General features: G+C 36.2%; 1 protein-coding gene across 1 annotated transcript in view; it reads right to left on the minus strand.

Annotated features, from left to right (window-relative positions):
• Window positions 1-23912, minus strand: part of LOC143159567 (uncharacterized) — a 157435-nt gene that overhangs the window by 104449 nt on the left and 29074 nt on the right. The window lies entirely within an intron of this gene.

The raw sequence follows: 23912 nt of genomic DNA on the forward strand, positions 1-23912 counted from the left end.
AATAAACACAAGAAATGAGAGAACAAATTACTTATATCGTTTGTATTTAATCTGAGCATCTTTGGTAGAACATGTCTCTACTCAAAATATTGCACATATATAATTGATTGAACTTGCTAGAACTAAAACAAATATCTTTTGCCACTCTCTAAGAAGAAAGTTTAACTGTGAGACCACTTTACTGCAGACATTTTGCCCCAGGTTCATATTATCCTAATTTTAGAAAAACACTGCTGCACATAAAGGAATCTGAACAATTTGTTCATACACAAAATGACTTTGTTGACTTAGCTAGGAGCTTGTCACCAACATTTAACAAAATTGCAGGCCTGTTTTTGAAAGCTGACAAAGACCACTTCTTTTCATATGCAAACTCTGGGCATTCTTTTCAGAGTTACCTGAAAGCTGCACTTTTGCAGAATAAAACATTTTATTTGGCTGATCTGCCTTCAAACCTTATCAAAATCATTTATATTAGGACAGTAATGGATGATGTGCTCATATTTTTCCAGGTATTTTCATGACTTTAAGATAGTCAAGACTCCAGGGGGAAAAAAAAAAATCTAAATATGATTAATGATACAGCAGATTGCTGTAATAGTGGCAAAGTATGCAGCCATCTAAAGACACACAGGAACAGTTTTGCAGTGCTGAACTGCCACTTAACCAAGGAGATTAATTTCTTTAGAGCACTAACTCTGTGCCACTTACGATTCTCAGCGTCACATATGAAACTCCTTTGATCCTAGCTGGGGTTAGTTATTACTCTGGGTACAATCTAGCCTCCTGTAAACAAGCCCATCTCTTTGCAGACATGCCTACATGGTCACGATGCAAAGATGAATTACTTAGCTCAGGCTTTGTACAGTCCTACACAGCTGCCAGATGAAAACTGGCTTGCATCCCAGTACCTTGAAAAATATGTGAAACCACTTTGCGATTGTGTGTATTTGACTTTATAGACATATCTCAACTCCTTCGTCAAGTTAAAGTGCCATCAAATTAATAGTTTCAACTTCTGCCACAAGTCTACCACTAGCGAATTCTGAGGAACTCCTTTTATTCAAACTTCATTCCATTAGATGTAATAATGTATTGAAAGGGATTTGAGGCTACCAACTCCCTGAGTTCAAAACCTGCCACCTGTTAAGTAGTTTAGAGATTTCACATGTGAGAAAATGTCTATTTCTGTTTTAATGTTGTACTCCACATAATAGGAATAATACTATGCATCTTCCAAGAAAGGAGTTCTGGAAATAATTTACATTTTCAAAACACGCTGAGAATACAACATCCCAGGTAAATATGTAATGAGTACCCAAATAATACTAAAAGGTATGCTATTGCAGTGGAACGCTTCAACTAGCAAAAAGCCGCAAGTTGAGTAACTATTTGCTTGTAATGGAATACAAATACAATGCAATACATACTACTACCAAAAAGCGTTAGCCCAACTTGCGTGGAAAATTCCTTGGGATATCATTACAACCCATGTGTTTGAATTCAATGACAAATGAACTAGCATCTGAAGTAAATCTGATTAACAGAACCTTAAGATAAGTATTAATTACAGGACATGTCATACTCTCATGGACAGTACAAGCTGTGCCCAACTAGAGAAGACATTGGATTTAAATATTTTTTACTACTTTTTTGGCTTAGTACCTGGAATTGTTGGACTTAACTGGCAGCTGAAGAACAAGAAAAAAGAATTTAGTAACATCACAAGGATCTTTCAGATTCATATATTGAGAGAGCAGCAAACGATTTAACACAGCTTTTTAGGACTGAAGATATCTTTTTATATTTACATTACTTCATTAGTTTCCAGAAAAATATGTGAGGAACATCTGGTAGGAGCATAAAGGACTGTAATATTTTCTAAGAAGTCAGGGTTTATGTGACAAATCACTACAGTACTTCCATGAGGCATATAATCAGAAAGCATGGATTAAGCTTTACCCCGACACTGAATGGAAAATGTCTACAGACCTCAAAGAGGTGGAGGATCAGTAGGCCTCTGTGAATTAAAAAGACAGGGCAGCATCATTACATTAGCTAACTAAGAGAAAATTTGTCTGGAAAGATGAATGCTAAGAAGATTTTGAAGTCATAAAGGGAAGTGCTCTAACTCATGCTAGATTTAAAACTCCAGGTTTGTCCAATTTGCAGTAGTCCATAACGCTAGACATACATGTCAGCAGCTGAATAAACTGATGTGGCTGTTAGACACAAACCAGTAACTTATGGAGACTGCAAATTCAATCAAAGAGACACCACATATTCAGTCACATAACTTGAGTGTTGACCATTGTGGAGACCCTCAAGACATGCAGTCGCTATTTATTGGGATTATGATTCATATTCATCTTTTATAGCATTTTAAATCTAAATATTGGCTTTTATATCACATTTGGAATGTACAGATATACATAGCCATTAAAGGGGAACTTTTATTAAAAACTTTACAGTTTTGTCTTTTGAATGAATGGCATTATCCCACTACTTCCGGCAATGACTGAGTTTAAACCCTGACCTTAATTTGCAGTCAATTGCACAGATATTAAGAGTCATCATGGTAAGGCTGATTGCTCTTACTATTTTGAGAACTCAAGATAAGTAACTACTAAGTCCTCTTTCAGCAATGTTTGAAAAGCATTTTGATGTTAAATGAAAATTCAGTATCATACTGTGTAGCAATATCATTCATAGGACAGAACAATGTAATGTAACATCTTAATAGTACCATACAATATAAACTTTTGGCTAAGTATTCTGAATATCACAAAATCTTTTAAACCCCTGTTTTCAACTTCTCTGCACTTTAAAAAGCTCTGAGGAATACAGATATTCAAAAACATAATTATCCTAGACAATTATGGAAATGATGTTAGCACTATGGAAGCATGACATTTCCATTCACATCCTCCATTTTCTTCTTTCATAGAAGGAAAAACGTTTCACACTGAATGTACTGTCTATACTATATGCTTCATTCATCAGTTCTCAGAATAATAAGTTCATGTCTGTTAAACAGCATTTTCTGGGCCAGTTTTACAGCTGTATGTCAGAAAGAAATAATAAAAAGACATCTTCTCACAGGATTATTATCCAAGTTGATCAGGTGTTCAAGATTTAAAAGGTTATAAATGTTGTGATTTTTTGCAATTACAAGTACTACATGGCTCCTGTATGTTCAGCTTGTCAAATCTTTTCAAATATCAAATGTGATCCATCATTCTTTTTTTAAAAATGTATTCATCCATGATGTCCAAAGGAGATTAGCTATTCTCTTCATATGTCAGTGTCTCAGACATATATTCTCTTGCCTGTCTTCTTCCTTTTCATGTATCACCACAAAATTATGTTTGGAAAGTACTGGAAATGTTACTATAATTTAGACAATAATTTCAAAGAAAATTCCTCCTCATAAGTTTTATGTTATTGCCTGAAATTACTGTTCTATAGCAGGAAATCATCTAGTTTGCAAAAAGTCTATTATGCATCTTATACCAGCTAGCCCATCATTCAACAGCTTTTAAGATGCTGGTGATGTGTGAAATTGTATACGCAAGTTCACTAAAAATATCTGTCAACATCAAAAAACCTCAGATGTATCAGAAGCCAAATTTAGGGATCCAACTGAGTAAAATACTTTTATGTTTAGCTAGAGTGATTGCAAAAGAACAATTTTGCTAACCTTATTTACTCTTTTAAACTGTACTAACAGAATTCAGTATTTATTAACTTCCTTTTATTTTTTCCCCTTGGAACTTGCTAGTATACATCCTCCTTCCTGCACAATTTCTGTCTTTACATTATGGATTCCATACACTCATCTCTGTAGTATGTGTCACGTGAGAAAAAAATAAACATATGTGATTCAGGAAAAATTACTGTTTCCAGTTGTATTCTAGCAGTACCCAGGAAACACTCTTCCCTTACACTGGAGAAAACTCCCTTTACACTAGACACATGACAAAAAAGTAGCAATACCACTCCTCTGCTCCACTCCTGCAAAACAACCATCCCACTTTTGGAAACCCGGAACCAGGGATTGATTAAAAGATAAGTGATAAAGAAACTGAGGACTCAGGCACACAATTAAGTTGCCACAACTTAACAAGCAGCCATGGACCAACTGAGCACAGTAACAGTCTGTATACCCTTGGTCACCACATTTAAAAGAATTAAATGTTGAGTAGAATTTAGTGCAGAACTAGACAAAGACAAATGGGAAACCTGCAGAGTACCACCAGATGACAAGGCAGGCTGAGAAAGTGGAAAGCTGAGATCTTGGAAAAAACTCTGTAACCCATGGAAAAATAGCAATTCTATAAAGCTGGAATTGCTTTAGAAAGGCCATTCATTTATTTACACAGGAGACCACTATTCAGGTTTTACAAATGTAAGAGATGCTTTTCAAATCTGCCTAATGATTTGTTTACCCCAGAGAGGAAAAATTTTGGCCTCAGTGGTAAATAATACTTTATCAAGTTGCCCAATTATTCTTTGCATTTATCAGAGAAATGGGAATTAGTCCAAAGTCATAGTTCTAGTGTTCTGTATAAATAATTTATTACACATATTCAAGCTGTCCATGATGGGCTTCAGAGAAAGTAATGACACACAAACAGCTACATACACATAAAATGCAAAACTAACACAGATTTTTCTATTCGCTAGACCTTGAAGCAAGTGGAAATTAAATTAGTACCTGAAAATATCTAGTCACACAAATATATAGGTGCAAATGTCACCCTGTAAAGTTATAGATGACAAAAATACTATTTTAAAAAATGGTTATGACAGCAAAAAGTAAAATTACTTAGGAGACCTTAAGAACATGGAACAAAGCCTCTAGAATAAAAAATCCATTATAAAAGTTATAGTCTTACAAGTATATCTGAGAAAGAAAATTCCAGTTCTAAGCCTCACTGTCAATGGACAGAGGATTTATAGTAGCATCATAAAGCACATGGTCAGCCACTGCCTTCTGTTAATTATATATACCAACCTCCCTTACCATGATCCTTCCAGAGGGTAGTTCTAGACTGCAATACCAAGATGGGAAGAAAGTTAGCTAGTAGTACTATTGTAATTCAGTCTTCTAATAATAGATCCCATTTTGTTTTACCATGATTTATCTGCATATATTAATAAACAATAGAATAGAAATACATACATGTTCAATCCCATATTACAAAGCACTTGTACTGAGAAACAAATTTTGTTAATGTCATGTTTGAACATCAAGCATGTTAGGGTTTGAATATCAAGCATGGAGATAGGGGTTTTTTGGTTTTTTTTTGTTTTTGTTTTTTAAATTCTAACACAGATACATTTTCAAGAAAGGAAATAAGACTTGGGCAAGATATAAATCAAGAATCACCCATCAGTTGTGAGACACATTGAGACTGTGTCACCTCTTCGAAATATCCTTACCAGTACTGAATCTCCACTGAATTTTAAATCAAAGTGTTCAAACAACTTTCCCTCGGAAACTTCCAGAGCTGAAGAAATATCTTGGAAAAAATCCTGAAGTAGAGACAGAAGATGACCAAGCCAGCAGAAGCACTGTGCAAGATGCATAAAGAGAGTAAACACTTCAGTGTAGTTCCCAAATCTATAACTTAGACCTTAAAAACCCCTGCTCAGATACAACTTTTCCTTGAGGCAGTTAAAGCTCTGAGTACATAAACAGGGAGTGCTGTTTCCCTTTTACTTTGCATAATTCAGACAGTGTTTTCCTTTTACACAGAAGACAGTAAGATTCAATACATCTTTTGACTGAGGAAATATGCATCTATCTCATGAAAAGGGCCTTGATCACCAGCTATAGTCTAGTCTGGAATGAGGCACTCTCCTATGAAAATTGCTTCTCAATGTACAGAATAATTACAGATTATATAAAAAAAAAAGACAGAAATAACTCTACAGGCTCATAGCTAGAGCACTCAATAGGAAATGGAGAGACCTGAATTTAAATCTCTGCAACAGCTAATATTTCTTATACATTTTATCTCGAGAATTCTTTACTGACATACCCATAATAAGCAATGTACTTTAACACATGCTTACAGAAATAGTCAGAGATTCATTTCGGGGTGAAACTATGACAATTTAAATAAAAAGTGGGATTCAGTCTTACGTAACTATAATCATTAAGCATCTACATACCTCCAAAGCAGTCCATCTATTTTAGATTCCTGTCTCAGGGTGGAGGTGCATATTTATCTACAACAAGCACAGAAATAGTCTAATGACTTGTTAAACACTGGTGGTTAATTTCCAGATCATTAAAATACAGCAAGAACCCTACTCAGTGAAGAACTGCGCAATGTTCAGGCTCTCAAGACTGAGTGGAACTACACTTCCGTTCTGAAAATCAGCAATAGTGACTAATTCCTCCCTCATTTCAATGCTAACACTTGGTGAAGAATGGCACAGGTTTACATTTAGCTTGTATCCAAAACAGTCTTGTCGACAAGCATCTTTTGACCTAAACAGGCTTTGCATAAGAAATGCAATACCAGAAAAAAACATACTCATAGGTCAACCTCAACTACTTGACCAGCTTCCTATGTAATTATTTTATGGTTAAAATGCTGAGATCTGGCACTTATATAATGTTAATAAGCCAGAATATATAATGTATAATGAGTCAGAAAAACAAATGCAATGTGCATAATTTGTCATTCTCAAATGTTTAGGACTCAGTACTCCATTGAAAAATCTCTCCAGTGTTTTAAAGTTTATCAAATTAAGTATAATGAAACAAACAGAAACCTTTTATGTCCTATTAAACATAATTTTAACATTTCCTGATAATTAAGTACAGTAATTACTTGAATTTTTGTGATTGCTTATTTGTCTATTTCAAATTACTTTCAAGGAAATATTAAATGCAAGTGAAAGGCAGATTGCCTTCTGGAGATGTAGCTCACTTTAAATGCCAGTGTCTTCATTCAAGCTACCAAAAAGCCCAAAGACACACTGGTTTTATGACAGTGATAGGCGTTTTCTCTTCTAACTAGCATTTGAAACAATATCCTGAAAAAGATATTAAAACCTGTATTTGAAATCTTCAAAAGAACTTGAGAGTTGTATATGTAGCTTCTGAAGAGATTTACATTGGACGCTTCACTCTTTTGAGTCCTTTGAATATTTGAGCCTATCTCTAAAATAGTTCTATCACTAGAGCCACAGGCAGAGATGCTGTAAAGCACTTGCATTCTAAAAAAGAGATGATTGGGTGTTACTTCCCAAATCTGTGTACAATTATAGTAGGTGTTAGAATATGATTTCCACCATATTGGCTGACAATATTTGATATTTCTAGTGCTAACATAGTTCAATATATTACTGCAAATAGACAGTTTTCAAAGCACTAATAAAGCACCAAGGATGACGACTCCACAACCAGCCTGGGCAACTGGTCCCAGTGTTCAACCACCCTCACAGTAAAAAAGTATTTTCTTGTGTTCAGATGGAATTTCTTGTGTTTCAGTTCATGCCCACTGACAATTGTTCTGTCACTGGGCACCATGGAGAAGGCTCTGGCTCTATTGTCTTTACTTCCTCCCCACCAGGTATTTATACACATTAAAAGGATCCCTCCCGAGCCTTCTCTTCCACAGGCTAAACAGTCCCAAGTGTCTCAGTCTCGCCCTGTATGATAGATGCTCCAGTCCCTTCACCATCTTTGTGGCCTTTACTTGACTTGTTCCAGTATGTTCATGTCCCCCTTTTACTGGGGAGCCCAGAACTAGACCCAACATTCCAGATGTGACCTCACCTAAGTAGAGTATGTCTCAGTAAAGGGGAAGGATCACCTCGCTTGACATACTGGCCACGCTCTTCCTAATGCAGCCCAAGAGGCTGTCTGAGGGGTTTGCAATGAGAGTGCATTGCTGGTTCATGGTCAACTTCTTGTCCACCAGTACTTTCTCTGCAAAGCTGCTTTCCAGACAGTTACCAACCTAGCGCAGAGGGTTGTTCCTTCCCAGATGCAGGACTTTGCATTTCCCTTTGTTGAACTTTATGAGAGTCCTCTCTGTCCATTTATCCAGCCTGCTGAGGTACCTCTGAATGGCAACACAACCCTCTGCTCTACCAACCACTCCTCCCACTTTTGCATTGTCTGAAATGGTGGAAAACGGTGGCAATGATCCTACTACCTTTCACTACCTCTGTTTTGACAGCAATTTTTTGTTTCCTTGGACAACTAAAGAATTTTTCTCAATTACATCACATGTCAGAAGACTCTGTGTGTACCTATTCTGATACAATAATGTGAAAACAGTAAGAAGTATGTACAGTTACTAACTGATTTGCAGTGTTATCAGGTGACTTTGGGAAGTGTATATTGTAGTGTACTGTGTACACTAGGCAGTACACAGTAAAAAAAGATGTGTACGTGTAGTATTAAAAATCTTTCCACAAAGAGGCTATCAAGAAATAGAAAAACATACAAAAGTTTCAGGCCTGCACAAAGCATTATATTCTAATGAGTTTTTGCACCATTTACAGAAACCTCAGAAAAATTAGGCACAGCAGGGGTCTGTGTTGTCATTAGCTACATGACCAGGATACTACACAGTAGCAGTAATGCCACTAGCTTTGAAGTAACCACACTGTTACAGCAAAATACCATCTGGTATTTGCCCCTGTTACTCCATAAATGACATTTGTATGCTGTAGCTACTCTAATAGTCTATTCTCAAAAAGGTGAAAACACTAAGCAGATGTTGGGTCAAAATGAATTGTTTATATGGCATTGACTTCAGACAGGCAAATTAGAGCTTTAAAGCTATTTTCTCCTACTAATATTACTGTACTGTAAAGTAAATGCACAGCATTAAAAAAAAAATCCCTAAAACATAATAGCTGCATATCTAGAAACAGATATGAAATTACATTCTTGGAATCATTACTACAAATTCTGAAGGTGCTTCGATGAAGCACACTTTTTATACAGAAAAGTGTTCAAACTAATGTGTGGACTGGTTGCAGGCAGCTTTTTCTGCACATTGTTTCAGCTATGTTCTTTAACTGTGTCAAGCCAGATAAAGGGTAGAGTCCTGTGGCTTCTTCCTGAATGGACATATGAATATAGTGCATTTACTGCAAATGTTCCTGCCTGCTAGGAGAAAACTTGGTGTCACCACCTGTCCACAAATATCATTCAGATTTACTTCATGGTAAGAGTTTTTGAAGAATGTGCTAAGTCTTATTAAAACATTAGATATGGTCTCAAGAAGTAAAATGCCTCTGGTGCCAGACTTTGGGGACTCTGTTTTTAACACTTGAGTATGGCTGTTGCTTTTCAAAATGTATTTCTAGTTATATAAAAAAAAATTGTAAGATGCACTTTGATTCAAATACTGCCACATAACCACAGCCTGTCTTAAAATGCATTCCATGTTCTTGGAGATCTGAAAACACTATTGCTTAGAGAATCTTCTGACCCACGAGATACATGCCACTAAAAAAAGATGAGGCTCCTAAAAAGGAGAGGCGGAAAAAAGTATTCCCAAACACGATTGTAAATTTTAAACCCTCACCTGGATATGCATTTTATAACGCTAAAAACTGCAATTCACATTTTTAAGTTATACTTCTGTCGTTCCCATTATCAACAATTGCATTATTGCTTCAGGTTATATGTCTTTCTTTAAAAAAGCAGAATTCTGTAGCTGCTGCATTAGTCATACTGACGGGGCTAGTTCTGTTGAATTTACCTAGAAACAAATTAGTGTAGGGATACAGCACTTGGCCGACAGTTAGAAGACTTAAGTTTTGGCCATCTGTATGACAACTAGGAGGTGACAGGCAAAGTCACTCCTATTCTTATTTACTCTCCTCCACCTTCTGTGCATTGTCTATTTAGAATCATAGAATCACTAAGGTTGGAAAAGACCTCTAAGATCATTGAGTCCAACCATCAACCCAACACCACCATGCCCACTAAACCATGTCCCTAAGCGCCTCATCTACACCTCTTTTAAATACCTCCAGGGATGGGGACTCAACCACTTCCCTGGGCAGCCTGTTCCAACGTTTAACTTCAGGCTGCAAACTTCTTGAAAGCAAAACTCTTTTTTTTCATATCTGTCTTCATACCAGGGAAGACAAAAAGGGAATCCTAGCCTAGGGTATGATCTTCGGATACTATGTTCATCTAAGAATCACCAATAACACAAAATACTAAAAATAAAGTAGAAGGCTTTGATTAGTGAACTTTTTGTAAAATTCCTGTATTAGCTCCAGAAAGAGGGGAAAAAGTTTGCAAATATTACTAAAGCATGAAATAGCTCATATGCACACAACGTGATTATAAATCAATAGTGTACACCAAAGCTCTTTTGAGGGAAATAAAAGAGGATTTGGGTACAGGCTGACACCTTTCATGGGAGCTGGGCAGCAGTTGTATGCCTCTGCATGTTAAGAGACATTGATTATTGCTTCCTCAATTAAGATGACTACTGTTGCAGATAATGTGAAGAATTACTGGATTTTCATGCCAAACAGCAATTTCAAAACAAAAATTAAAGCACTTTTCAAAAAGAAAAAAAAAAAAAAAAGAAATGCAACCAGTTAAGCCCAATCCTTCTCCCTGTCCCTGCAAAGGAAAAGCTGCCATTTGGCAACAGTAACAATTCACAGTAGCGTTCCCTTCGCTTTTGGCTATTTTTAAGGTTTGGAACTGACACTTCAACAAGGTGATAAATAGGAAAATTAGAAGTATTCCACAATCAGTTACTCCGTTGGAAAAAGAAAGCAGGATGTGGGGAAAACCTTCCACTGATATTTTTCCAAGGACCATAAAGCCATCGACATAGACAATCATATTGTACGTTATGTAATTTACACGAAAACTCTGCATATATGTATAGTCAGCCAAATTTTGAACTTCCTACTCAACCTATATCCAATGGTGATTTATCCAAATAAAGAGCCAAATATACGAAAGAACCTCAAAATACGTTATGCTTCTTACAAACATCATAAAGCAGTCTTAAGTAAGATAGTGCAGTCATGGTTTTTTTCTGCACAATTACATTACTTATACATATATTTGTACCTATAAACATAACAAGACCTTTCATATGTTTCAGTTTGAATATCATCCAAAATAATTAAGTAATGTATATGTGAGGTTTTCAACTGCTTTGGTGCCTACTTTGGCTAAAGAAATTCTTCTTATTTTTTCCTTCCTGTTCTACCCCCCCAGAATCTTGTGGGGGGTTTTTTCTCTCCTGACTTACACAGTTTTTCCACTTCTCTCTAGAAGCTGTATGGCATTGTAGCTAAAGTTTTAGAAAGGGGAGGTCTCACCAGATACAGGCAATTGTTGCTGCTAAAAGTGGCAGTCATTCCCCCACCCCACTCCCTGTTAGATTGGCTCAGCCACCTTATGAAATGTCACCTTAAAAGGACAATTACTCCTTTGACCCAGTGAAGTTGAGCCCTTAATCCATATCATATCACTTCAGGCCCTCAACTACGTTGAATTGTTCAATGAACTGTGATCCTAGTCTTTCTTCATTATAACTCTTTTCCACTTAATTTATAGTGAAATATGTGGACAGATTGTTACAATTATCTACCTTCTACTGACTATCAGGACTTTTGCCTGCTGCTCTGTGAATGATTCCTTATATCCGTAGTTCTTTACACAGCAAGTTTTACCTGTACGCTTGCAAAAGTAGTCCTTCAACTTTTTTAATATTCTGCCTATAATTGTAACTAAATCACTTACTCTTATTATTTCAGTTCTGAGAATTAATTCTTGATTCAGTAAGCTATATAAACACAAGCTTAATTTTAAGCATCTACACTCACAGATTTGGAGTATTTTTGTTTACCATTAACCCTCAAGCAGCAACAAGTAAAAAAAATAACAAATTTACTCCACTATAAAACTAATGTATTCCAAGCAGTCTCAAAAACCAAAACACCACCTTACTGGTTTTAGAACAAAAAAAAAAAAAAATTAACTATAAAACTGAAAGACAAATAGTTTTATCCTGTCTTCTCCCACATATGATTTTCTTGCATTAACGTTGCACTATCATATTTACCACAATACTCGGGAGTCATCTGACCGTTTCATCTCACTTTAATGAATGTGACAATACCTGCATTTGTCTCAGTCTTGGAGGTTTTTTGTTTCACTTCATTTTCAGTGGTAGCCAAAAGACAAAACAGTATATCTTTAACAAAGTAGCATTCTTTACAGACACATCTATGAACTATTCTTGAATATAAAGGAAGAACAAGTTACCTTAATTGTCCTGGCTCGTATTGTTCTAGGGAGAACTGTGGCTGATCCATCAACAAAATAAATCTTTTGATATCGGTTCAGTCAAGAGTGTTCAGTGAATAACCACTGCCATCTACTTATCTTTTCTAACTGTTTTGTGATTTTTCATGTTATTGAGATCACACTAAGCAGCACTGCAGTAAAGAGGCTAATGGAGAATTTCTTATTGTTTCCCTATATGGTCTTGGCATGAAAATTTCATAATAGGCAAATCTGTAATAATCCTTTCTCTGGATCATCAGAAGCCAGAGTGAGTATTTCTAATAAACTCTACCCCAGCAGCAATGCTTCTATACTATTAAGTATCTTACTTGCTTCAGTGATTTCTCTCAAACCAGGTCTGTGTTTCTCACTTGAACAAATAACTGGGGAAAAGACAGGAGATAGAAATTAAGAATAATTGATAATTTTCTCAGTGGAGAGAAGTCACCATTGGAAATGTGAAGGGGTCTATGTGGTTCAGCATATTTATTAATGAATATTCATTAATTAATTCACTCTTGCAATGACAGTGAATAGTGTGTTCACACAGTAGCCAATGATACAAAGTTATTCAAGGTAGTCAAGACACAGAATAACTGCAAGGAGCTGTGCATCTTCCTTTACAGTAACTTGTTGTCTTGGCAATAAAGTGACAGCTAAAATTCAGTAGATAGATATAAAGCGATATACAACTCTGTGCTAATACCATAAGCACATCATTGCCTGGATGTAAACCTACTGACCACTAAATGGACTCATTGTTTTCTACCCCAAAGCAGCTCATGACACGGAGTCACAAAATCTGTTATCTAATATGTTTTAACAAAAGGAGAATTCACTTTCAGAGTTGCAAATAATTTTATTAGGTCAGAAGGACACTACTATGCCTGCTTGTTTGGTGTCCTGAATTGTGCAACACAGAAAATGCACTCAAAACTTTCAGAAAGGCTTTGTGTTGAAGATATGTAAGGCGGGGGGGAGGGGGGAAACACAAAAAACCAACAAAAAAACCCCCTAACTAGAACCAAATGGACTAAATTCATTTTAGTGTTTTCTAATTAAGGCTGGTGGTATACAGCAACCATATGTTACAGATACAGTAATGTATTAGCAACCAGTATGTGTAAGTTTTATCTGTATTCAAAGAAGAAAAGCTTGAGAAGTGTGGTAAGCAGTTACCACTAGCACAAGCAAATTAAAACTGAAGCAAAGTATACTCAGGGTATATGTGCACTCTACATAGGTTTTTGTGATAGAGAAAGATAAAATGTTTTTCATTGTTAAATGAAAATGAGCTTAACTGACTACACTCTAAAATAGCATAATTGGAGGACTGCAAACTACATTTGTCAAGAAAAGAGAAATCAAACTCAATATAGTACTTTTTAAAGAACTAATTGCCCGTAATTATTTCACTATATGTGGTTGTATTTATTGAGACTATACAAAGTGCTGGAACTACTTCTGTACAAATTAGATTGTCTCTATGTTTTACATAACAAACCAGTTAAGATTTTAAATAGCTTTTAAATCAGTTTTAAAGGGTGTTAGAAACAGACTTTCCTGTTCTCAAACCCAGAATCTAGTCACTTCCAATAAAAGCATAATACTATCAGAATCACACATTTCTGAATTTAGACTCAAGCTACCATTTCATTTTTCCATTGCAAACTTTACTTTCATTGACATATCCCTGAACACACATTGAAATATGTCAAGAACGGAGATCTAAACTCCAGTCATGGTAGTATATTTGGGTTATTTCACCTTTCTTATTCTTTTCTAGCTGCTTCTGCTGGACGTGTTTTGTCTGCTTTTACTCTGCTTGGACTGACAATTATTTTCATCTGCTTTTTTATTATTCATTGCTTCTCCTATAAGTGTTACCGTAAGTTGTTCGTGGACTATTAAGCAGGACAGAACTGGCTAAGAGGTCCACTATTACCTAGCTTAGCTGGGTTTATGGGGAGGCAACAGTGTGATCTGGAGATATGCATGTTCAGATCCTAGTGTTACTCCAAATACTCACAGAGAAAAACACTCACACAGAAATCTCTTTATAGATTTCAGAAGCAGAGAAGTCAATAACTATTAAATGATAGCTGAAATATGGCTCATTCTCAAGCCCTGCAATGTCTGCTGTACAGACTCTGAGGTGCATTCTAAAATAAAGGGATGCTGCCTTCCAGTGCAATCTGTGACTAATTTGTGACACACATTAAACCTATTTATATATAAAGATCTTGTGGAGGAGAGAGGAGTATTTGTACTGAAGTACCTAGAACATGTATTGTTGAAAACTTACAATATGTAACAGCAAAAAAATTGGGAGGTGTCTCTAAATAAAATAGTAGACTAATAACTTTGATTTTGAAAGTTATTAATGTTATTCTATAACCTATTATTATTTTGAGTTACAGTATGTATTGTCAGAAATAGGCATTTCAAAAGTACACTTTCACTAGGACTAGTACTATCTTTCAGAAAGCTCACTGGCAAAACTTTAACACTTTTTGGAGTAGTAGTATAAAAACAGCTCTGAGATAAACCCTGCTTTCAGCCCCTCTCTTTCATTTCTCTCATTAGTATTGTTTCTTCATTTTCTTTTGGTTTAAATTGAAGCATTCACTAATGAAATGTATAATTGTATTTAGAAGTCTCACAGTTAACTGATCAATGAAAATGATCCAGAAATCATAGGAGGTAAGAATGAAAGCATTTATTTCATCCTTAACTGTGCCTGAAGGCAGAAATCAACTTGACAGATCTACACACAATCACTTCTTGAAGGTTTCCAAAGTGGAAACTCCAAAGCCTTATAGGCAATTTATTTCAGTTCTTTATCATCTTCACCCTTAGCAAGTTTCCAATAACGTAGTAGAAAACTTCCTTGCTGCAACCTGAATCCTTTAATTCTTGCCCAACCTTACCTCACTATGATGAACAATTCCCTTCAATTTTGCTGCTGCAAAATTTTATGTATTTGAAAAAATAGTGTTCTCTGAGAGCCTTTTTCTCTTTAGGTCAAATAACCTCCGTTCACGCAGTTTTTCCTTCTAGAAAGCACTAATAATTTTGTTCCTATTTCATTCAAACTTCTTCATTTTTCAAAGTGTAGTATATTGGTGTAGTATATTTTGTATGACTGGCCAGTTTGGAGAGAGGTTATATATCTCATCATATGAAGTTCACCTGATCTCTAATTTTGCGTAATAAAAATCTAAAATACTGTACATACAATGGGTCTCTCCATGCTCAAAGTAATCCTACAGGTTTTCAGTGACTGAATGGCACTGATAAAATTATAAACTAAAAGCCCTTTTTCTTACATCAAAACTGAGGTGTCATACGGTTCAGTAAGAAATGCCAGTTACAGTGGCTTAGTTGTCAATATATTGAAGATTGTCAATTTTATCTGCAATTTACAGGCATAGTTCCAATTCTCATGGTAATTACAAGTGCAAATACTAGCAGTTTGAAATCTATACGTTACAGAGCTACCAATAATTCTAAGTGTCCTACTTATCTGATGCCTAAATAATTACAGTCAATGTTAATTATATCACAGAAATGGAAGGCAATCTACATCTCTATGGTAGGCAATCATTTTTTTAAAATACAAAATAAACATAGAATTATTTTCTAAAGACTCATCCTTTTTCCTGAAACTGGCACTTCACCTCAACACCTCCACATAGTTCTTACAAGTTTTAAGTCTCTTAATCAATAACAAATCCAGAGCAAATAGCTTCAAAGCAGATTATTTACCAACAACTATTGGGACTGGTACTGTTTAATATCTCCATCAATGACATAGACAGTGGGATCGAGTGCACCCTCAGCAAGTTTGCAGATGACACCAAGCTGAGTGGTGCGGTCGACACGCCAGAGGGACGGGATGCCATCCAGAGGGACCTGGACAAGCTCAAGAAGTGGGCCTGTGTGAACCTCATGAGGATCAACAAGGCCAAGTGCAGGGTCCTGCACCTGGGTCGGGGCAACCCCCGGTATCAATCCAGGCTGGGGGATGAAGGGATTGAGAGCAGCCCTGCCGAGAAGGACTTGCGGGTACTGGTGGATGAAAAGCTGGACATGAGCCAGCAATGTGCGCTCACAGCCCAGAAGGCCAAGCGTATCCTGGGCTGCATCAGAAGAAGCGTGGCCAGCAGGTCGAGGGAGGGGATTCTGCCCCTCTACTCTGCTCTGGTGAGACCCCACCTGGAGCACTGCGTCCAGCTCTGGAGCCCTCAGCATAAGAAAGACACGGACCTGTTGGAGCGGGTCCAGAAGAGGGCCACAAAAATGACCAAGGGGATGGAACACCTCTCCTATGAAGAAAGGCTGAGAGAGTTGGGGTTGTTCAGCCTGGAGAAGAGAAGGCTTCGGGGAGATCTTCTTGCAGCCTGTCAGTACTTAAAGGGGGCTTATAAAAAAGATGGCAGCAAACTTTTTAGCAGGGCCTGTTGCAACAGGACAAGGGGGAATGGCTTTAAACTAAAGGGGGGTAGATTTATGCTAGATACAAGGAAGAAATTTTTTATGCTGATGGTGGTGAAGCACTGGCACAGGTTTCGCAGAGAGGTGGTGGATGCCCCATCCCTGGAAACATTCCAGGTCAGGTTGGACGGGGCTCTGAGCCTCCTGGTCTAGTTGAAGATGTCCCTGCCCACGGCAGAGGGGTTGGACTAGATGACCTTTAGAGGTCCCTTCCAACCCAAACTATTCTATGATTCTATTATCAAAAGAAACAGAAAACTAGCCATTGAGAAAATGTGACAGACAAGTCCCACAGAAATAAGTGAGGAACACAATAGGAAGCACAAGCTTTTTCCAAACTGAACGCTGAAACCTCCTCTGTTAAAGTTACAAGTTTTAACAATTCAGATATATGAAATGCTGCTTCATACTAGGATGCAATTTGGGTTCATTCACCCGAACTACTTACTACTTACACCACGTAACATGCATGTAACATACTGGGACAGCATGAAATAACATGGCAAATGGGACCAGTATGAGTCAAGTAGTTTGACTAAAAGCTACCTATCAACTGACAAGGCCAAACAGGCATACTAAAATATACAGACATAAAGAGAGCTCTGCAAAGAGTTTCCAATAATTTGTTCAGTACCTGATTTCATTCTCAGCCCCGTGCCTGAAGCAAGCTGGTTTGTGAAAGACTTCATCTAGACCAAGTGATAAGACTTGCCTGGCTAAATTAGTACTGGGAAAAATATGTCTTCAGAAAAATATATAGCAAGCAAATAAGAGTGATGAATGACATAAACATAAAACATCTACATTTTTAGAAAAAAATAGAAAAGATTATCCATAAAGCTTCAAGCATTGTTCATTGTGCTAACTACTCAAAAAAACTCTTACTACCACAAAAAAAATGTGAAATTAATAATAAAAAATAGTATATAATCAAATGCAGAATCTTATGCTAACGAAATCCAGAATTCCTGACACAAAAATTGATCCCTTCAAGTTCCCTTCCTTTGAAGGAAAGTATAGATGAAAAATATATAAAGAATACCTGGTGATTTTGTGGTTATTTTAGTAATATACTGATGCATCATAGGTCTCGAGATAACCTATGATTAGGAGGGAAGGAAAATTTTATGTGATCTAACAGTTATTTTACAGAAAAGTATCTATATCTCAGATTAGGAATTTTAAGTTCTATCAGATTGGTAATGACTGTAAGACCTTTCCAGTATTGGCTAGGGACTGGACTAATGCACCTTTTTTCACTAGTAATACCCAACATCACAAGATTATTAGTAATACTTTCCAAAGCCACCAATTACAAAAGTGGTGGCACTCAAGTTAACAGGTCCAGTAGCGTGAAAGTAACTATGAAATGAAAAATGCATACATGGAGTACTGGGTTTGGATTTTCCTTCATAAAATGCTTATGAAATGCTCTATGTCCATATAAATAATACTCAAAGTGGCATAAAAAAAAATGTAGTGCAGATAGAAGACAGGTAAATGAAAAATTAAATTGGTGGAATTTCCAGGGGGATCTCAATTTAGAATACGGTAAAATTCTTTAGCATAAGTACAGATTTTTCCAATTGTAAACACTCATTGTAAAGACTAGCTCTTGCACAGTGCTGCGCTCAGCTGTGAGGAAGCTCATCCTTGGAGCAGATACCCTTGTTCTTCAACAAACCAGGGTCAGAAGGTGTGTAAGTTTTTAACAGTGTGTGGTAGCAAAAATTAAATGAACTGCAAGTGAAATAATAAACAAATAAGTGGTAAAAGCTTGAATCAATTACCCTGAGTTACCTTGAATTAACAATCAAAGAGTAAAGTAGGGAAACACCAAAATATGACATAACACAAACAGGTAGGTATGGAGTCAGTTTGGAAAAAGACATAGAATAACACAATGTGCAAATGGGTAAACAGGCAAAATGAAAAAAAGTTCAAGACTAAATTATAACTTAGCAGGCATATGGTTTACACTGAAAACAATATGGTTTCCTTCGTTAAATTAAAATAAGATAATGAGAAATATTTTTGAAAAATAATGTAAGTGTACTTTTCATTTGTGTTTATTTCATACAAAAAAATCTCATACCATATGCTAATTACTAGCACTGTTTTATTCTGTTTCCTTTCAAATTAACAACCATAGCCTTAGTCTAGATCATAAAAGTATCGGTAACATCATGCTTTTTCCTGAAATTGTTGAAGCTACTAATTCTCCGACTGGCAATCCCCTATCTGTTCTATCACAAACTTCCAAAATTCTGAATGCAATGAATCTTAAAACAGGTAAAAACGTTTCCACAACTAGGATCCTAAGTCACTTATTCAGAAACAGAAGAGAGAAAACCAGACAGACTGAAAGCATCCATCCCATATGTTGATGTTGGTGTTTGGGCAATCTGCTGGCAGAGGAATGGTTTGGCTTTCTACCTGCTCAGGGAGTAAAAAGAATCAAAATGAAACACACACGTTGTACATCCCTTCCAACTGAACTATTCTATAACCTTGAGGAGACCATTAATAACTGGACTATTGGGTAGATTCGGCAAACTAAATACAATAATTTCTAGACTGCAGGACACTATGCCCTGTTCCTGTGACCCTGTTGTCCACACTGTAGACCTAATTAACCACTGCTCTGTTTCCAAATTTCAGCTCCTGGAAATCATGGAACAGAATGACTGGCCTGGCAAGGTGGGAAGCACTCTGGGTCCCAAAGGTTAGATATGGCCTTCAAGATACGCACATCATTAATTTTATGGCTCTAGATCCTGTCTTTTTTAACTCAGTTAACTATTTGCTGAATTCTGAGTGACTTTCAAATATTCTTAAGATGATGAAAAAATCACATTCTTAGGCCATTAACCATTTACTCAAATAAATAAATTTCCAGCTCTAATTCTAAGGCTCTCTATTGCCTTGCAGTTGGAAGAAAATCTGATTTGCAATTCCAAACGCATGGGCTTTTACTTATCTTTATAGAAAATTTGAAGTGAAGTACTGTTCTTAAGATGTATTAAATAAATACAAAACACAGAAATAGAAAGGAAAATTAAGCTCTGCATGCTGATAGGTTCCTCTTCTGTTACTGTGGCAACCACAGTGGTACTCAAAATAGACAAGGTACTTTATCCTCCTGTCAGATAACATTTAACATTTTATTTGGTTTGTACTAGCTGGATCATGGAAACTAAACCCTCAAACAAAATTAAGTTCATATGTGCAATAAAGTATATGAAATCGAAAATGACACACAACTGAATTTCTAAAAAGGGAAATAATAAATTGTATCTGAATGCTAATGTCTTGCATTTATTGATTTAAATTAGTTGGAGAAAAGAGATTATAGGTATTTCACCACTGCCTTAACATTTTGGAATTTCTTCCTGATGTGCTTTTTAAGTTTGTATCCATCTATTTGTTTTAGAAGAGGACCTTTTCAGACTTAGTCCCTAAAATAAGCCATCCCTAATAGGTCACTGTTACCTTGGGGCAAAATCTCGTAGAAATAGTTGGGTGGGATTCTGAAGCTGAAATACAAGTGTCCTCTGGCTTTGGATAGATTAAACTCCGAATCTCCTGCCACAATGGTGGAGGGATTCAGATTCAATGTCATTCTACACAATTCTAAACCATATAATCAACTTACCCAAAATAATTACCAGATGATACACAAACTTCTTCAAAAGCATTTCAAAATTATTGCATCCAATTAGAACCATAGTTAATGAACTACACATTTATTTCATTTTAAGGGATTAAAAAAATTTCCATTAGTTCTTGATTGCTAACAAAATAGCATTTTACAAAATTCCTTTTCAAAATTAAAAGTGAGTTTTACATGAGGAAAGACAGTTTAAATTCTGAGCCAGATTGGGATTTGGTCTATTGTAGCTATTTTTTTCCATAAAGAAAGGTGAAAAACATACTAATGACTTTAATGGTAAGCAAGCACTGTATGATTGCTCAGTCAAAAAACATGCAGAGCGAGAATAAAGATGAACGTTTACAGAGAATTACCCACGTAGACAGAGTATGTTAAATCAGTATAAACATAATACACTCCTAAGCATTGATAAAATATTTAAGGTCCCTACATTCCTTTAGCTCTCATAAGCATTTCATTTCTAAGATAACAGCAAAAACTATTTAAAATGCTTTGGTTTTATTTTCTTTTTTGTACCAGTCCTGAAACCAAAGCACAGTGTGTGCACCACTCTAACGTGTCACATTTCTTTCAACTTTTTTAAACAGCCAGCAGCAAATAAAGATCACAAAAAACTATATGCTTGCTGCTTTCTCCTATTATACCCAAATCAATCCTAAAATACTTTCAACAGTAATTTACGTCTACCCAGCAAAATCATGATGTGCCTGTACTACAGATGAGTACTACGTATTAGTTTTAACACAGGAATTCAATTGATAGTACTTGGCATAGGACATGGTAACAGGAAAGACATAGCAGTGCTGGCTGCAGTGCCGGGCAGTAACGCAACATGCACCAGCCCTTCCTGCCTGCCGCTCTGTAGCACTACGTCCTCACTGCTGCTTCAATCCACATAGCAGAACGAAATCAGCCTCGGTAAGCCTACTCCTGCTACCAGTCACACCTTCATTTTAGGGTGCAAAGTCAGAAACAGGTTTTTGTAATGGCTTCTGAAGGGCTCAGCATTTGATAATATCTGTTCCTAATGCTGTCAGTGGTAAAAGTACCTCTGACCTCAGTAAAAGCAGCACTAGGTCAATCTTGAGCTCTTGGGAGAATGTCATTCTGATGTACCAAGTAAACTGGCTGTAAGCAGGAGGCAGGCAGAATACTTCTGAATTTTATATAGGCAAAGGGCTTGAGTTTCTTATATATGTACGGGATGAGCTTAATGCCCTAAACAGGCACCATATTCATTATATCCTTTTGCAGATAGAAAAAAATAAAAGAAATAAAACAAAGATTTTGTATAAAAAAAGATCATACAGGGAATTTTGTCCAAGGTTGCGAACTTGGGACATTTGCAGTTTTATGTTTAATCCTCCTAGGATGAAATAAACTTGGCAGTTATTAAAAATTCAGCCAAAATAATAAACCAATTTATTAGCCTATCCAAATCTGTGGACACAACTCTCAAAACCATTCTGATACCTTAAGCTCAGTTATACGGTCTCACAGTGTGCTTGTTAGTATTCACATCCAAAAATGTGAATCTTGCATCAAAAGGTTGAGTGTTCCAGAGTGTCTGAGGCACAGAAGAGAGTGTTTTGTTTGGCTTTGGACTATTCATCCTATCATTTAGTCACTGGCCTTTCTGAGACTTTGCCTTTACAGCCAACCTCAATCTACAAAGTCCTACTACCACCAATTATCTAGTAAAGTTGATTGAAATTGCATGCAGACACCACTAGTGAGAAACAGCGAGTGGAGGAAAACCCTGATCAGTAAGAAGTACTGAAACATTTCAATGAGAATTGTTTTTCTAGAAATTGACACTACAGACATCGAGGCTATTAATTGATAATGATGGTTTTGCCTTTCAGTGAGATTTTGTTTAGTTTACTATATAATGCCATGCCTTAGGAAAAATCAGAATGAAAGAAACTGCCAAAGATACTAATTAAATATTGTCAAGCCATAAGAAAGAAATTAAGAAAAGCTAAGGCAGGACAGAGGTAGCAAAAAGCAGACACAAACCAAAAGATCAGATTTTGCTAAGTTGAAGAATGCCAAAGAAGCAACTTGGATGAATAAAATAAAAATCAGCCAGATGTAGAACTTGGAGAACAGATGTTGGATAAAAAAGATTAAAATTCCAACATTTTTAATATGTATTTATACTTACCTTATATCATGCCTTTACTATTGAACATTTTAAAATACATTATAACAGCAAAAAGCCATTTATATGTGCTTATTATGGTGCTTAAGAAATTCTTTGGATTGTTGGAATTATTTAGTCCTTAACCCTAACATATATCAGTAACCTATATGAAGTATAAGCTTACAGTTTACTAAAGTATGTTCTATAGTGCTTTCTTCCTAATGTAACTTATAATTGAGCAGGCAGGAAATAAACATGACATAAAACAGCTAATATGACAGCTAAAAATTATTACTTATTGGCAAGAAAAGGTTTGTTTCAGTAAATTTTTGAAAGGGAGTAGAAGAAGCAGCAATATATGAGCCTTCAAATCCCAGTTGCTATAGCAACTGGTGATATTTTTAGCTATCATAACAACTTTAACAATTGTAGAGAATATCACTGCTGATCTCTCCCTGTTTTTCCAAATAGAAGTCCATATGTTGCTGCAGCACAGGAAATTCTAAATAGTGTTTTGCACACATAAAATATCTTGCATGTCATTTTGCCAGCTTCGCCTTACAGCAGGGGAAAAAAAAAAAGAAAGAAAAAAAAAAGAGGCCAGAATCATTTCGCCTTTTAACGGGATTAAAGAAAAATTATGACTAAGCCTTAAACCTTTATAGAATTCACTCCATTCTGAATCAGTGAGCCATTTTTAAATTTTTTTTTTCCTCCTTCAGTAGGCATTGGTAGTCACAATTTTCCCAATTCTTTGTCCTTTTAGGTCACATATGCTTCATTCCATATTGTTCCCTTCCTATTTTCCAGCTCACAATCATTTTCTAAGTATAAATTCACTTTACACAAATAAGTCACTAGAAGGCGGCAATCCAAACCACGAAACAAAATTCCCCATTAATTTTCTTTTGGATCAGGTATAAGTAGACAAGCTATTCCTGGTATAGGGGAAACTCTTCATCCTTTATGGAAAACCTTATGAAAGACAAGTTGTCTTTTAGATTGCTTTCAGCTTCCTTCCTGTTTCTAGCCCTCCCTACAGACCGGATTATGGCTGAAATCCTGATTCCTAACACCTGCAAAGTAGGGCCAAGACAGTTGCTTACATCAGTTTATTGCTTTCCTATATAAAAATATGTGTTAAGTTATGGCTTTTTCTTAAGGGTGCAATTTATTTGTTCTTAACCAAATGCACACAGCCCACGAACCACAGCCATGACAGGGTAAGAGTAGACTTTAACCAGTCTTGCTGTTAGTAATAAAAACTCAAGAATTGCATCATAATC

Source organism: Aptenodytes patagonicus, chromosome 4 (assembly GCF_965638725.1).
Source record: "Aptenodytes patagonicus chromosome 4, bAptPat1.pri.cur, whole genome shotgun sequence".
Taxonomy (NCBI): Eukaryota; Metazoa; Chordata; class Aves; order Sphenisciformes; family Spheniscidae; genus Aptenodytes; species Aptenodytes patagonicus.